The 17431-nt window shown below is 53.4% G+C and overlaps 1 long non-coding RNA gene across 1 annotated transcript; it reads right to left on the bottom strand.

Annotated features, from left to right (window-relative positions):
* Nucleotides 1-13540: 13540 nt before the first annotated feature.
* On the bottom strand, nt 13541-15897 carry LOC114814310. The gene is made up of 3 exons (XR_003762084.2): nt 15637-15897; nt 14918-15011; nt 13541-13844 (listed from the first exon to the last, which is right to left on the bottom strand). It is a non-coding gene; the product is annotated as an uncharacterized LOC114814310 (long non-coding RNA).
* Between the last annotated feature and the right edge of the window lie 1534 nt (nt 15898-17431).

Raw genomic sequence — 17431 nt, 5'->3', positions numbered from 1 at the left:
CCCAGTGCTTCTCACCATCCTGCAGCACCTTTTTCAATCAGACCTCCCCCCCCAGGTTCTGTCCCAGGTCCACAGGGAAAGCCGCAGGGGCTAGCGGCCACCCACCCCCAACAAGTCCATCTTCCCCATCACCCCCCAGTGGGTCACCCCCCCACCCCAGCAGATCTATCCCCCATCAGGTGCAGTGGCAACTGCCAGCCAGGACAGGACTCACCTGAAAATCTTGCCCCCTGCATTGTGGATAAGCTTGAGTTTCTGTTTAAAGCTGACTGTGAGCTCATAATGCAACCCAACCCTAAACCCTGACCCCTGACCCAATTCTTTCCTCTTCTCCCACTCCCTTCTGCATCGCCCTGACTTGCTCCCTTTGTTCTCCCCCTGCCCCCCCACACCAGACCTATAGCACTTATGCACATATCTATAATTTATTTATTTGCATTGATGTCTGTCTTCCCCCAACCCCCAAACTGTAAATTTGTTGTGAACAGGGAATGTGTCTGTTTACTGTTGTACTTTCCCAAGTGCTTAGTATAGTGCTCTACACACAGTGAGTGCTCAATAAATACAATTAAATGACTGAATGAACCCCTTCCCCCAACCTCAACACCATAACCCTAATTAGCCCTAACCCTAAACCCCAACCCCACCCTGACCCCAACTACCCCTAGCCCCAAAATTTACCTTAACCTACCTGCCCCCCAGCCCAGTAGCAGACAATGAGTCAACTGTATTTATTGGGCACAATGCACAAACAGAAGCATTCCCTACCCACAGCAAGATTACAAACTACAGGAAAGCAGACAAACAGCAATAAAATTACAGAAATGTACATAAATTACAGATATTATAGCACATAACTGATAAATACATTCATCCTTTCATTTCACCATAAGAAAAAAGAAACTTTTCTATAAAGAAAAACACATAGCTCTGGCGGTGGGAGGGTGAAGGGAAGGATTATCAGTATCAGTGTTTGGGGGAGAAGGAAAATAGTATTTGGGTGAGGTGTGGGAGAAACAAAGCAAAAAACCCTAGGCTGTCTGCAATCTACCCCTCCTGCTCCAGGTGTGAGAGTAGTGAGTCTGCTCGAAGCAGAAGGGTTTTGCCAAAGAGGTGGACCTCAGAGGGTAGGTTGGGGGAACCTGGACCCTCAGATTCACTAATCCACATGCATCTTTTAAGGCCAGGTTCCACAGCTCCAGGTGGGTTTCAGCCAGGACCAGTGGAGAAGCTCCAGTAGCACCTTTCTTCCATCAGATGCAGCTCCTGTACTTTCACTAAGACCATAAAGATATGTGAGTGTGTGTGTGTGTGTGTGTGTGTGTGAGAGAGAGAGAGAGAGATGTGGGAGAGAAAGAGCACAGGTAGCAAGGGGCTGTCACCATAGCAACCATGCTCCTCCCATGCCCTAATCTTCAGAGGGAGATTTCAGGAGTTCCCTCTCCCCATGACTCTCTGAAATCCATTTTCAAAGAGGGAAATGAATGTTAAGATGTTTCGGGTAGAACAGCAATCCCGGGAGAGGTAAAGCCCCAATCTGGCTGGCAGGTGACAGCATCGCAGCCTGCTCCCCGATTCAAGGGAGCGGCAAGGGAGGAATGAAGGAGCAGCGAGCGGGATGTGAGCGGGACACAAGTGGGACACTAGGGGGATGTGAGCGGGATGTGAGGGAGCAATGAGGGAGATATGAAGGAGACTCGAGAGAAATGTGAGGGGGCGGTGGGGAAGGTGTGAAGGAGCCAGGACCCTGGCCGACACCTCCCACAGGGCCCTGGACATCCCCTGGGCCTCTTCCCCAGTGCTTCTCATCATCCTGCAGCACCTTTTTCAATCAGACCTCCCCCCAGGTTCTGTCCCAGGTCCACAGGGAAATCCGCGGGGGCTAGCGGCCACCCACCCCCAACAAGTCCATCTTCTCCATCACCCCCCAGCGGGTCACCCCACCCCCCACCCCAGCAGATCTATCCCCCATCAGGTGCAGTGGCAACTGCCAGCCAGGACAGGACTCGCCTGAAAATCTTGCCCCCTGAATGGAGCACTGGCTGGTGGGACAGCTTCCCACTGGCTTCCTGACAGCTTCCCACTGGCTTCCCCGGCTCCACAAGAGCCTCTAATCCCTGAAGGGCAGAGGCCCAGAATTCAGGCCTCGAGGAGCCCGTTCAACACTCAGCGCTGTTTTCAAGGCCAGGACCCTAGAGGAGCCCTTGCCTAGGTTCTCCCTCAGGCTGGGAAATGCCCACCTTCGAAACCTTCCTAAAATCACCTGTCCTCCAAAAGGCCTTCCCAGTTTGAGCCCTTTATTCCCCCTTCCTCTCTCCCCTCTGGGTCAACTATGCATTTGGATATATACCCTTTAAGCACTTGAATAGTCAGCCCAGGCCCACAGTATTTATGAATATTTTTATATGCTACTATTTCCTCAATCTGTGTTCTATTTTAAAGCCCGTCTCCCCCTGTGGCCTGTAAACTCCCTGTGAGCAGAGATCACATACCTCTTGTGTTACACTGTACTTTCCCCAGCGCTTAGTACAGCTCTCTGCACCCATTAAGTTCTCAATGATTGATTGATAATAAATAAAATGGCATTTGTTAAGCGCTTACTATGTGCCAAGCATTGTTCTAAGTGCTGGGGGAAATACAAGGTAATCAGGTTGTCCCACGTGGGGCTCACATTCTTAATCCCCATTTTACAGATGAGGTAACTGAGGCACAGAGAAGTTAAGTGACTTGCCCAAAGTCACACTTAAGCTGACAAGTGCCAGAGCCGGGATTAGAACCCACGACCTCTGACTCCCAAGCCCATGCTCTTTCTACTGAGCCATGCTGCTTCTGATGAGGAGATGATGATCCCATGGGGAAGGGAGACAGGTTCACATGGCCACTCAACCAGCCCCTCCCTGCCCTCTCAAGCACAGTTAGGCTGAACCTCCCTGCTTAGAAAGTGTGGCTCCGGGGTCAGAGGGTAGGGGCCAGTGAGGGTGTCCAGGAAAACCTAAGCCTGGGCAGGACTAAGCTGGAAGCAGTTCCAGGACAGAGCGCTGGTCTGATTCTTCCCCTCAAGTTTTCCTCTGGGCCAGGACGACAGATGGATGGCACCTGGGGGTGGCCTCCCACGAACAGTGCCCGGTATAGTGGATGGTAGTGTACAGTGGACAGCAAGTGGATGGCGCCCGGCCGACGCCCAGACAGCACCCTGAACAGTGCTCGACGGCACGTGGACAGTGCCTGGACCGAGGTCGGTACGGCATGCGATGGCACCCGATGGCCCCCGGGACCCAACCCACCGGGGGCTCTGGGCAGACAAGCAGAGTCAAGGGTAAACAGCACAGCCTCCCTCCTTTAGAGGGCCGGGGTCTCTACCACCCCCAGGTGCCTGGATGGAGAAAAGCAAAGAGCCAAAGCTAATGTCTCCTCCTCCAAAAGGTTTGCCGTGTTCCAAGGCGGCCGCACCTGCTCAGAGTTCCCCAAGTAATGGGGCTCCTGCCAAATCTAAGAAAACAGTGGAATGACTTCAAATTGGTCCATAAATGGAGAGGAATTTCCAGAACATTGATCCTGGTGGGGAAATTCTTCGAGGCTCCAGTGAGGAACTAATTCTACTTGGAGAGGACGTTTGCCTGATGAACTAATCTAAAACAAACAGCTCTCCTCAGGAATGCTAATTGTTGAATGTTAAAGTACCCGGGCTGGCTGCTAGGACAATAACTAGACATGGTTGCTCAACCTGCTGCTGTTGTGTGGAGCCTCCTCTGGTCGCAGGAACCACAGCTACCTCGCAGAAGCCCAAGCCAGGCAGCTGCAGGCTGAAATGCAACATGGGGGGATGGGAGTGTTGGGGACGGCAGGGTAAGGAGGTGGGGTCTGGCCTGCTGATCAGTGGAGAGGATGGGGTTGGGGTGGGGTCATGAGTGGTATCTGGGCTGCAGCGTTGGTGGAGAGGGTGGGATGGGAGTGGGGTAAGGAGTGGAGTCCAAGTTAAGCTCCCAAAGATCGAGCTGCCCTTTCCAGGTGGGGGGAAGGGTCCCCTTTTCCCAGAGAAGTACAGCTGTCCTGGTAACCCCACCACCACCCAAGAAGCCAGGACCCCGTGGGGAAGCCGAGAGACCTATAGGATCCCGCCACAGAGGCCAGAACCGGAGAGAGGAGCCCAGGATCCAACCACTGAGCCGTCAGAGCCCCGTGCACACCCGGGTCCCTGCCGCGCCAGGCCTGCCGCTCCAAGACTCAGGCACCAACTGGAGCCTCCCGCTGAAGTCGAAGGGTCTCGCGGGCCAGAACCAGGAGGGGCCAGGGTGAGGATGGGTGGGACCGCAGTCGGGCCTTCGGTTTTAGGAAAGCCCTGGATGCAGCAGCAGCAGGAGCAGCAGGAGCAGGAACAGAGACAGGGGCAGCGGCTCTGGTGGGAGCAATGGGAGCAGCACCTCTGCCAGCAGCTGGCGGCAGTTGGGAAGCTGTGCCAGTGTAGATGGGAGCCCTGCCAGTCGACAGCCACAAACCCATTTCCTCTTGGCTTTTAAGTCAAGGTGAGCTGCTAAGGGAAGCTGGACAGCTCCTGGATCTGGCCACCCTCAGAACCCAGGGGGACATTTTCAATTTGGAAAGCTTCTCCTTTTCCTCCATTTGGGTTCTGAGTTGGCCTTCTCTTCGCCTTCCCGGTCATAAAGATGATGGCAGCAGCCAGGGAGATGGTGGTAGCACAGGAATAAATGACCAGGGAGTACTGCAGAGGCACCAAAGAACAGATCATTGAAGAAACAGTAGGTGCTGAAACAAGAAAGGAAAGAGGAAATAAGTCATAGTAGCAGCAGTGTATAATAGAAATAGTTACTGAGAGCCCACCAGGGGCAGTAAACCACATTAAGCTCTTCAATAGTACTAAACAAACAAGTGACACAGTCCCTGCCCTCAAGGAGCTTCCACTCTAAGTGGGAAACAGACAAAAGCATTTAGAAACAGAGAAATCAGAACATGCCATCAACAATGCAGCTGCGAATGAATGAGGTGCTGAGCCCCTCTGGGGACACAAGTGCCAGAGATGAGCACTGGGAGATGGCTTTAGGTGGCTTGGGTAGCCAGGAATGAATCAGGAAAAGAAAATTGGTGGTGACAGCCAATGCCTCACCAGCCAGAGAACCTTCGAGGTTCCCAGACCCTTCACCGTCAGCCCGGTTTTTCCCGCCACCAGTCCTTACCAGTCCTTCTCGGCTCGGTGGCCAATGAGGTCTGGGAGGGCCTGATGGGCTGTCTCCTGTCTCCTTGTTTCCTCTGCACCTTCACCCTGACTCCCATGGGGACAAGGGGGCAGGTGGCAGGGCCTCTCCTACCCCCTCCCCGCTCCCGCACCAGGCTCTCCAGGAACTCGGGCCCCTCATAGGGAAATGTTCCCCCTTGGAATTTCCCCAGATGTGGCTTGGAGCCCCGCTCATAGCACCCCTGGCCTCGGAGAAGTGGCTGGGGCTGGGCAGGAGTTTGGACCGGGGGCCCGGTGCCACCCCTTCCAGCCAAACCTCCCAGGGGATCAACTCTCTCCACACCATGGCCCCATCCAGCAGCCCCAGGACCCCAGCTCCTGTCCACCATAGATAGGGACTAGCTAGCAGTCTCCAGGGCCAAAGCTACAAGCCATTTCACTGCCACCTGAGAAGCCCGAGGACCTTAGCTCTGATCAGCCGGAGAGACTAAGCTGGGTGCCCCCGCCCCTTGCCTTTGCGGTCTAGTCTACAAGGAAAATGGACACCCCCCCAGCTTCCCCTCCCCCGCCGTGTCCCGGCTCCTTCAGGCAAGAGCTCCCAGCCTAATTAAATTATGCTGCTTCACAGAACCCCGAATTAATTCCTCCTTTGCCACAGGAGACAGCCCAGCCTAAAGCCACAGACTCTCTCTACCTTCCCCTACCTAGGCCCCTGCGGCTACTCCATCTCCACTTCTCCCTCCCTTGTCTCCAACCTCTCTTGTCTGTAGGCTGCCCCAGGGCAGATCCTGAGCGGGAGAAGGCCCCTGGTGGAGGGGGATGGTCAGTTTGTCACCTAGAGCCAGGGAGGGGACCCCCCGGTAGGTCTGCATGTAGCCTAGAGCCGCCGCCCCTGCTACCACCCCACCCCCCTGGAAGCCCGGCTTCCACGTGCACGGCAGGTGAGGTCTGGCGTGACAGCAGCTAGAATCCTGGCACCCAGCCCGGGCTGGCTCGGGCTCAGGCCTGGCAGCCAAGCCTCCCATGCCAGTGAGAAGCACCCAGACCTAGGCCAGCCCAAGCTGCTCTGCCCGCAGCCCTTAGAGCCCAGTGGTCCTGCGGGGTCGGCAGACAGCACGACAGCAACAGGTCTGGAAGAGCCTAGGCCCCAGAAATGACAGATGCACAGTACACACAGGACATATTTAGGCAACACACTGGAATGATGTCACATAGACCCTTTGACGGAATCCAACAGAACCTACAATATGTCTCCCTGTGACCCCTGAACACCACTCAAGTCTCACTCCGGAGTCGTTGCAGCTCCCATCCGAACCCTGGGGGCGCCACCTCTGAGCCACGGCTTTGGAGGACTCTCTCCCAGCCGGCAGGCCTAGTCAGTCTGGAGACTGAACCCTCGCCGTTAGAACCCCATGGCTCCTGGCCACGGTCCCTGCTCTCAGTCTCCTCTGCTCCTCCCCTCTTCTGTCACCTTCTCCCTAAAACTGGCCATCCAGGGGCTAGAGGGCCTAGCAAGGGATATTGAAGGCCAAGTTGCCAGGGGCCTTAGAAGCTCACCATTCCCCAGATGGCCCACTGCCCAAACCAGCTCTGGGGAATTGGAGAAGTTAGGGGGGCAGCTGGTCCATCGGGGGCCGGGCCGGAACGGGTCAGATTGGGTTTCAGGCACCGGCTTTGATGCAGGATGAGTGGCTTGGGGTCCAGAGGGTTGATCCCGTCCTGGGCAAACCTGTCCTGTACCTCTACCCAGTGGGGTAGGTGCATACAGGAGGCACCGGAGTTGCAGGTGTGGTCTGGGAGACCAAGTGGTGTGACCAGGTGCTGGGGACATAGGTACTGTGACTCATGAGTTCAAATCCCAGCTCTGCCACTTGTCGGCTGTGTGACTGTGGGTAAGTCACTTAACTTCTCTGTGCCTCAGTTCCCTCACCTGTAAAATGGGGATTAAGACTGTGAGCCCCACGTGGGACAACCTGATTCCCCTGTGTCTACCCCAGCGCTTAGAACAGTGCTTGGCACATAGTAAGCGCTTAACAAATACCAACATTATTATTATTATTATTATTATTATTATTACCAGGGACACCGGGGTGTGGGTGTGGGTTGGGGATACGGGTGATGTGAATGTATACTAGGGGCAAGAGCCAGATGGATCTGAGGCCAAAGACACAGGTGCGACCTCTGCCAGGGATCTGAAGTGGAAGAACTCAGTGGGGTCTTCCCCACCCCTTGCAGAAAATTTAGTCTGGTGCTAAGGAAAAACAGAAGCTGCCTCTCAGGGAAAATGCTGCCCGGGTAGGCTGGACTGGATGCCTATCCACAGAGAGACTCACACAAAGGCTAAAGGGGGTTCCCTTCACGGGGAAGAGGAGCAGACTAACGGCTGGTTCCAGGAGGGCCAAAGCCCCAGGCCAGCCGCCATGAGCCCCCTGAAGCTGGGAGGGCAGTCTACCCTCAAAAAGGAAGATGGTATAGGTCTGCCAGGCATCGGAGAGAGATTACAGGCACCAGTTGGGGGATATGACAGGCGCCCACTGGGTGAGATAAGATGGGCACTGACCTGCTGGTTGGGCAAGGTGAGCACTGACCCCTGGCGATCGCTTCCTCCGCAGCTCCTTCCTGAAGCTGGGAGGCATCTGGCTCCACTCGGATGCCTCACAACTGTAGGTACCCTCATCTTCTGGGCCCACATCCCACACCTGGAGGACAAAGTCCCCGGGGCCAATCCTGGTCACGTGGATCTGGTCCGGGCCCGCTGGCCACCTGGAGCCCTTCTGCAGGGTCAGCACTCCACGCCCATCCATGGTCGCGATCTCAGAGCCACTGAGATGTCAGGTCATGCAGAGCTCTGTCCCGGGGTGGGTGGTGGCGGCAGCGGTCACAGAGCAGGTGAGCTGCCAAGGCTTGCCAGGCAGAAAGGGCTGTGCTGATGTTGACGTGAAGATCCATCACTATGAAAAACCCGCTTCTGCTTTCTCTTCCTCGAGCTGGTGGGGAACAATTCCAAGCCGTGGGAATGCCCCGGGCTGGGGAGGACCTGGGCTCTCCGGGGTCCGAGAGCCCGATCCGAGAGTGACAGCAGAGAAACGCCCTGCTCATCCCGGCCCTCCCGGCCCCACCCCCCCCTCCTGGACCCTGGGGCCCACCCACTTGACCCCTTTACCCACCTCATCGAAAGGTGGAGGTGGGGGGCACAAGGTGGGTACTTGGACTCTAAACCTGCCTCTCTATTGCCTGTCACTCTTGCAGCCGGTGGAGTCCCACCCACATGTCCCACACCCACAGTCACCTCCTGGGCCTCCAGCCCGGTCCCAGACATATATTGCAGGACCCAGTCATAACCACACTCTCGGCACCCCTGGCCAGGCCCCACCCATACTTCTCACACCCACAGCCTCGTCCACCCCTGCAGCCCCCTTTCCCGCACCCCCAGCCCGAATCCACCCATAGCCTCATCCACACTTCCTCGGCCCTGGTCCAGCCCCACTCACACCACCCATGCTTCATAGTCACATCCACTCCTCCTGGGCCCATAGCTCACACCCACACATCTCAGACCCCCAGTACACACAGACCTGTCCTGTACCTATACCCAGGGGAGTGGGTACATACAGGAGGCGCCAGAGATGCGGGTGTGGGCTGGGATCCCGAGTGGTGTGACCACATGCTGGGAGCACAGGTACTGTGTGTTACTGGGACACCGGGGTATTGGTGTGGACAGGAGGCACGGGTGATGTGATGTGAATGTGAACTAGGGGCATGGGACAGGTGGATCTGGGGCCAGAGACATAGGTGCAACCGCTGCCTGGGATCTCAAGTGGCAGAACCCAGCAGGATCTTCCCCACCCCTTGCAGAAAATTTAGTTTGGTGTTAAGGAGAAACAGAACTTTCTCCCAGGCTCTCTCCAAACTGAGCACCACCGGTTTCCGTGGTCCCGGCCCCTGTGGCCTGAATTCGGCGGCCCTGGACACCCTCATCTTCTCTTTCCACCATCAGAACCGTCACCGTCCGATTCCTCACGATGAGGGTCCAGGTCTCATCCGGGTCCTGGATCCACTCCTCTGCCTTGCAGAGCCACTTACCCCGGTCCCCCGGCTGTAGGCTACCCACGGTCAGCGTGAAGGTAGAGTGCCTGGTCCGGGCCAGCCGCACAACCCCCGAGGAGACGCGCTGCCCATAGGCAGGGCCGGGGACCAACCTGGGGTCTCTGGACAGGGAAACGACCTGTGAGGCTGAGTCCGGCCCTGCCTCCTTCTGCAGCCTGTGCCAGGACACTGCCAGGTGGGTGTGCTGGCTGGTGCCCGTGGTCACTTCACACGGGAGCATCACGGGGTCCCCCTCTCTGAGGTTGAGCATCTGGGCAGCCGAGGTGGCGATCACTAGAACAAAGGACAGACAGTCGCCATCAGTGGCGACTGGTGAGTCGGGCCCTCAGCCGAGCACGGGGTCAGCTCAAGAGCTGCGGAGAGTGCCTGCACTGATCTTAACCTCCCCCCAGCCACTGGGACCACAGAGGTTCCTGGGTAAGCTGCCTGGGCTAGAGCCAACCCGAGCCTGGGAGACCACCTCTCTGCACCAGGGCAACATAGCCCAGATCTGCCTGAAACTACCACCACCCTTCCCAGTCTCTCTTCCTTCTCTCTGCCCACAAGCATCCCGTTCCAACTGGGCAGGGCTCCGACCCTTCACTGCCCCCCATCTCTTCCCTGGGCTCCCTCCTTCCCTCCCTGGCCGAGGAAATGGTGAATATGGGAGGGATGGCAGCTGAGGAAGGGATGGCTGTGGCGGTGATGGCAGCTGAGGAAGTGATGGCTGTGGGAATGAATGCAGCTGAGGAAGTGATGGCTGTGGGAATGAATGCAGCTGAGGAAGTGATGGCTGTGGGGGTGATGGCGACTGAGGAAGTGATGGATGTGGAGTTGATGGAGGCTGAGGGAGGGATGGAGGCTGAAGGAGTGATGGGGACTGTGGAAGTGATGACTGTGGGGGTGATAGCTGAGGGAGGGATGGTGGCTGAGGGAGGGATGGAAGGAGGTTGAGAGAGGGATGGTGGCTGGAATACGCTGTGGGGGTGGAACCTGGGCCTCTGCTCCTGACCCACCATATCCCTGTCCCCTCCCTGCCCCTGCCCCACCCTGTCAGCAGTTCAGAGCAGGGGCAGATGTGCTCGGGGTTCCACCTTCCCCAAGGCTCAGCTGCCGACCCCTAGGGCCTCCCCAGGGACTTCAATTTATGCAGGAATCAGGTCAGGGTGCAGCTGAAATGATATTAGCTGGTTACGGTGGCAGCAAGGCCAAGGGTGAGGGGAATAATAATAATAACTGTAGTATTTGTTAAGCACTTACTATGTGCCAGGCACTGTACTAAAGCTAGGATAGGTACAAGCAAATCAAGTTGGACACAGTCCCTGCCCCACATGGGATTCACAGTTTCATTCTCCATTTTAGAGATGAGGTAATTGAAGCCCAGAGAAGTGAAGTAGCTTCAGAACTGGGATTAGAGGATAGAGCACAGGCCTGAGAATCAGAAGGACCTGGATTCTAATTCCAAGTCTGCCACTTGTCTGCTGTGTGACCTTGGGCAAATCACTTCACTTCTCTGTGTCTCAGTAACCTCATCTGTAGAATGGGGATGAAGACTGTGAGCCCCATGTAGGATGGGGACTGCTTCCAATCCGTTTACCTCGTATCTACCCCAGCACTTAGAACAGTGCAAGACACATAGTAAGCACTTAACTAATACCATTAAAGAAGTAAAAGGTCCTTCCGATTCCCAGGCCCACGTTCTAACCCTTAGGCGATGCCACTTCTCAAGAGGTAGCAAGGGGAAGGTGGAAGTGAAGTGAGGGCTTCTTCCCCTGCCACGGCCACCGCCTCGGCCTCCTGAGCAGTAGTGCCGGAGCCTCGGGCTCCACTCATAGCAATAGCCACAAGAAGTGAAGAGCCAGGATTAGAATCCAGATCCCCAGCCTGGCCCCCCACCTCTGCGCCTCCCCACCCTGCTGTCACGGCCCCTGTCCCCCTGCTTCAGATGGCCATTTCCTCCTCTTCCATCCTCTCTGATGGGATAATAATAATAATAATCGTGGTATTTGTTAAGCGCCTACTATGTGCAAAGCACTGTTCTAAGCACTGGGGAGGATACAAGGTCATCAGGTTGTCCCATGTGGGGCTCACAATTTTCACCTCCATTTCACAGTTGAGAGAACCGAGGCACAGAGAAGTTAAGTAACTTGCCCAAAGTCACACAGCTGGAATTTGAACCCATGACCACTGAGTCTCCAGCCCGTTCTCTTTCCACTGAGCCACACACCAGGATGCCCCACTGCCTCCGAGGGCTGAAGAACCAGGAATGAGCCCTAGGTGGGACCCAAGTCCATGCCCACCCTGAGGTCCCTCCATCCCGGTCACCTTGGGAGAAAGGGCTGGGAGGAGAGGGCTCACAGCCCTCAGGGCCCCAAAGCCTATCAGAAGCCAATAGAACCGACGTCCTGCCGCGCTCACCGTGGCACAGCCTGGGTTCATCACCAGTCCACCAGAGGCTCTCAATGACCCCAGGTTGTCCGGGAGTCTACGCTGTGGGTGGCAAGCCAGGGCCAAGGAGATCCGGGGCTCTGGGTTCCCAGGAGTCAGGGGCTCTGGGGTCCCGGGGGCAGGATGCCTTAGGGTATCAGGGTGGGGGGGGGATCAGGGCACTCGAGGGTCCCAGGGTCAGGGCTCCTGATGGTCCTGAGTGCCAAGGGTCCCAGAGGTAGGGGACTCCAGGGGGGATGCGGAGTGCTCAGGGGGCAGGACCTACCAGTCAGGGGCACCTTGACGCTGAAGTGGTTGAGGTACTTGTCATCAGTGTTGGGGGTGTGGAATTCATACTCGCCGGTGTCCAGGACCTGCGCCTCCCAGATGTACAGCAGGACAGCGTTCCCCCGGACTCGTTCCAGTGAGATGCTACCAGCATAGGTGAAGGGTCCAGAGTGCTGACCATCTGCACCTCCCGCTTAGAGGATGACGGCACGTACACGGACCATTGCAAATTCTGCTCCGAGGACCTGATAGCCGCTGACATGGCAACAGAGACTGAGCACTTCTTTACCCTAACCCTAACCCTAAATCCTAAACCATAACCCTAACAACCTAACCCTAACCCTCTAACCATAAACCCCTAACCCCTAAACTCTAACCCTAACCCTAACACTAAACCATAACCATAACCCCTAACCCTAACCCCCAACCCTAAACTATAACCCTAACCCTCCCCTAACCCTAAACCATAACCCTAATCCCCTCTAACCCTAATCCCCTCTAACCCTACCCCTAATCCCCCCAACCCTAAACCCTAACCTTCTAACCCTCTACCCCTAACCCCTTTAACCCTAAGACCTAATCCTAGCCCTAAACCCTAAGCCAACCCTAACCCTTAACCCTAAATTCTAACCCTATTTCCTTACCCCTAACCCTAATCAACCTAACACTTAACCCTATACTATAGCCCTAACCCTCTAACCTTAACCCTAAACCTAACCCCAACCCTAACCCTCTAAATTCAACCTGCTTTACCAGAATCAACTCCTGTGTCCACAGTAGCCTCCTCTTCCTCATTGCTCTTTCCCCCAACCCAGCTAACCTTAACCCTCTCCCTTCAAACACACACACATACTCTCTCTCTCTCTCTCTCTCTCTCTCTGTCTCATGTGCACAGGAAAAACAAAACACACAACACCTTCCATTTGAGATTTTTGTACAATGGCAGGGCAGGTCTGATATTTGACCCGATGTTCCAAATGGCAGAGGGATAGTCCACAAGGCTGGGAAATCACTGAGTGTCTGCTCTAGAGAGATTAGAACCTAGTCAAAACCTCCCTTCTGGCATCCCACCTTAATTTATCCATGGCCAAGTGTTGAGGCTGCATGACTTGTGGGAAGAAAATGTAAAGGTAGGGTGGTGGGCCAGTTTTCTTGTTTGTATTAGGGAAAAGTATGGCCATGTTCAAACGTGCTGAGGAAGTAATTCAGCACAGATGGTCATCAGGCAGTGAAGAAAAGTGGATGGGTGAAGTAAGGGGAATCAAAATTGGAAGGAATATTTGGAAGTCAGCTGTGACAGGTGAGAATTCACTCATTCATTCAATAGTATTTATGGAGCACTTATGTGCAGAGCACTCTAAGCACTTAGAATGTACAATTTGGCAACAGATAGACAATCCATGCCCATTGATGGGCTTATAGTCTAATCGGGGATGTGGAATGGGGATGAGGAATAAGAATGAGGATGGATTTGGAATAGGTGAGGAACATTTGGGGACAAGGTAAATCCAATGCCTTCAGAGGCACAGGACTCTTGGATATTAACAATAGGATTTATTAAAAACTTATACAAAAGTCTGTTTTGAGCAGTGGCATTTGCTTCAGGGGGCAAGGAGGTAATAGGGAACACTGGGTGTTAAAGGCAGGAGTTCAGTCTAGAACAGAGAGTGAAGGCAAGAACCCTGGGTGTCAATGAGGGAGGGCAACCACAGTTGCTGAGCGCAGGAGAAAAAGTTGATTTCATTCTCTCCTTCTGTGAGATGGTCGAGGTGGTCCAAGATGCCAGATTGTCCCCAGCAGCACTCAGTGGCTCAAGAGTAGTAATGAAGAAGATCTGATGTTGGTCCTGGGGCTAAGAAGCAAAGGGGAGCAATTGCATACAATGCATTTTCTCTTAAGGACACATTCTTCCAACACCCCCAACTTAACCTATTGTACCAAAAAAAAAAATTAAAAATGAGACACCCACAGAGAGAGCCTGGCTTCTTCACTTTTCACTTCCCCTGCATCTCCACACACCCAAGTCAAAGAAGGCCTGGACAAAAAGCAGCAACAGCTCTCCAGGGCAACTACTGACTGGACAGGGGTGTGGGAAAGCCTGCTGTGACCAGGACTTTAATCTACTTTCTATGTTCCCCACCAAAAAAAACAAAAAAAAAACAACCAAAACCTCAGAAGGCTACAATACACCCGAGAAAAATAGGGTGGAGACACACACACTATTAATCTAGATACTCATCTCCACCTCCGGAAGCAACTCCTTCCAGACATACAAAAGGTCCCTTGCGTGGAAGTAAAAAAGCAGTTCCAAAGAACTCTTCACTATGCTCTACCCTATTCTTGCACTGCACCCTTCTCTACCCTCGATATCACACCTGTAAGGCTGGTATTTCTGAATTAAGTATAACCAACACTTCTGCACATTGGAAAGTCATTTTCTAGTACAATGCCTGCATTTTCAGCTCTCCAGCCCCTAAGCAACATTCATTTCTCTTCCTGCTGTCTCACCCCTGACATTCATCTCAAACTCAATTCCCCATAATTCAGTTTCCCTGAAGATCAAGTGGACAAAGACCTTCCCTCTCTCTCTCTCCTCACAAAGCATCTCCCTCCTCTCTTCCCCAAAACCAACTGTGTGACACAGAAGAGTCCCCTGATGGGAGACCAATGCTGTACAGAGTGACTCTGGAGACAGGACTGTGAGCACCCAGAGATTAGACCCATCTATAGAATTAAGGGCCCTAGGTCTTCTCAGACCCACAGTCAAGTCAAATAGAACAAGTTCCATGCACAGAGGCCCAGCCCCCACTTCCAGAAGCAGCTCTGTGTCCACAGTGGCCTTCTCTTCCTCACTGCTCTTGCCCCCCAAACCCACTAACCCTTACCCCCTCCACTCACACACACACACACACACAAAGCCAACACCTTCCCTTTGTAGCAGTAGAGCCCACAGCTCCATCTCAGTGGTCCCAATGGCAGAGGGATGGTCCTCAAGGCCGGGAAATGCACTGGGAATCTGCTGTAAAGAGATTAACATCTAGTAAAAATATATCTTACCTTGGTCATCTCACCCCAACCCAGGCACAGCCTGGTATGGAGACTGCAGAAGGTTATGAAAATAATATAAAGCTGGGGTGGTGGACCAGTTTGTTTGTTTTTTTAAATTAGTGGAACTATAGGCACATTTGAAATCACTGAGGAAAGAAGTAATTCAACTTGGAGGCGGGGATAGAAAAGGGTCATTGGGAAGGCAAGACAAGTGGAACTGAGTGTTTGAAATGTGTGAACTAAAAGAGAATCAAAGTTGATGGAATTATTTGGATGTCAGGCAGGTGTGATATCTGGGAAGAATGAGGATGGATGGGGAATAGGTGAGGAAGATTTGGGGACCGGGCAAATCCACTGGCTTCAAGAGCACCACCTGCTTGGTTATTAAAAATAGTATTTATTAAATAGTTTCTCAGAATAGAACCCTATTTTGGGCATGGGCAGTTGCCTCAGTGGCAAGGAGGGAGTAAGGAGTATTGGGGATTTAATACAGGAGTTAAGTCTAGAACAGAGGTTAAAAGGCAAGATGAATGGGCATCAATGATGGAGAGGAATCACTTTTGCTGATCTCAGGTAACGAAGTTGAATTCACTTACCTACTGAAAGGGTCGAGGGGTCCTGGTACCCCGATTGCCCCCATTAGCACACCATGGTGTGACAGCAGGAGTGGTGAAGATCTGATGGTGCTCCTGGGGGCTGAGAAGGAAAGGGGAGGAAGTGCAAACAATGTGGTTTCTCTAAAGGACACATTTCTCCAAAATCCCCAAATCTATTTACAGTTCACTACAGGTGAGGACAATCACACATCCTAGCTTCTCCACACTTCCCTCCCCCTAGATCCCCAGACATCCAGGCCAGGGAACACCAGGACACAAACAACAAGAGGTTTCCAGGGCAACTGTGGACTGAACAGGGATGTGGGAAAGCCTGCAGTACCCAGGACTCTATCTGCTTTCTATGGTCCTTACCAAAATCCAGGAGACTGGAGGACTCCAGAGAAGAATGGGGGTAGGCAGACAGACAGTCAGTCTTGACATTGACCCTCTCCCCTGAGAACATCCCCTTACAACTTCAGAAAGGTCCCTTCTGTGGAAGCTACAGATGCCTAAGGCATTTGTGATTCAAAGTCAGTTACTCATACAATGCCTGCATTTCCAGCTCTCCAGCTTCTATGCAGTTTACTCACTGCACCTCATTCTCTTACCCCTGTCATCCATCTCACACCAAAGTCCCCATAATTCAGTTTCTCAGAAGATGATCATGTAGACCAACTTCCCTGCCTCCCTCCAAACCACCTCCTCTCTTACCCAGAAGCGACTGTCTGACACAGAAGAGTCCCTTTGTGGGAGGCTGAGGATGTACGGAGTGACTCTGGTGACAGGACTGTGAGAACCCAGAGGTTAGACCCGCCTATAGAATTAAGGGCCCCGGATCTCCTCAGACCCACAGTTGAGTCAAACAGAACCAGTTCCCTGCACAGAACCCCAGGCCCCATTTCCAGAAGCTGCTTCTGTGTCCACAGGGGCCTCCTCTTCCTCACTGCTCTCTCTCCCAATCCAGCAAACCCTTACCCTCTACACACACACACACACACACACACACACACAAACCTTCCCTTTACTGTAGTAGTGCAGCCCATGGCTCCGTCTCAATGGCAGGGCAAGTTTGATATTTGACTCCACAGTCCAAATGGCAGAGATGGTCCTTGATGCCAGGATATGCATTGGGCATCTGCCATAGAGAGAATAAGATCTAGTAAAAAAAGCCTCCTTTCCATCAAACCCCAGCTTGTTAATCACCAGGCATTGAGGCTGCAGGACTTGTGTGAAGAAAATGTAGAGCTAAGATGGAGGGCTGGGTTTTATTTTGAAGATTAGGGGAACTGTGGGAAAGTTTGAAGCCATTGAGGGTAGAATTAATTTGGCACAAAGTGGAAAGGGCAAGGACTTGTGATTCAGAAGTCATGGATTCTAATCCTGATCCACCACTTGTCAGCTGTGTGTGACTTTGGGCAAGTCACTTCACTTCTCTGGGCCTCAGTTACCTCATTTGTAAAATGGGGGTTAAGACTGTGAGCCCCACGTGGGACAACCTGATCACTTTGTATCTCCCCCAGAGCTTAGAACAGTGCTTTGTACATAGTAAGTGCTTAATAAATATCATTATCATTATTATTATTATGGTCATTGGGATGGGAAGAAAAGTGTGTTTAGGATGTGTGAAAAAAGGGGAAATCAAAGTGAGGGGACTGATTTGGAAGTCAGATAAGTGTGACCTATCTGGGGAAAAAGGGAAAATGAGCATGGAGTAGGTGAGGAAGGTTAGGGGGCAAAGCAAATCCAGTAGCTGCAGGTGCCACCAGAGTCTTATAGTATTTATTAAATACTTAAG

The sequence above is a fragment of the Ornithorhynchus anatinus genome, chromosome 1 (genome assembly GCF_004115215.2).
Source record: "Ornithorhynchus anatinus isolate Pmale09 chromosome 1, mOrnAna1.pri.v4, whole genome shotgun sequence".
Taxonomy (NCBI): domain Eukaryota; kingdom Metazoa; phylum Chordata; class Mammalia; order Monotremata; family Ornithorhynchidae; genus Ornithorhynchus; species Ornithorhynchus anatinus.
The sequence above is the reverse complement of the archived record's forward strand: the minus strand, read 5'-3'. Positions and strand labels throughout refer to the sequence as shown.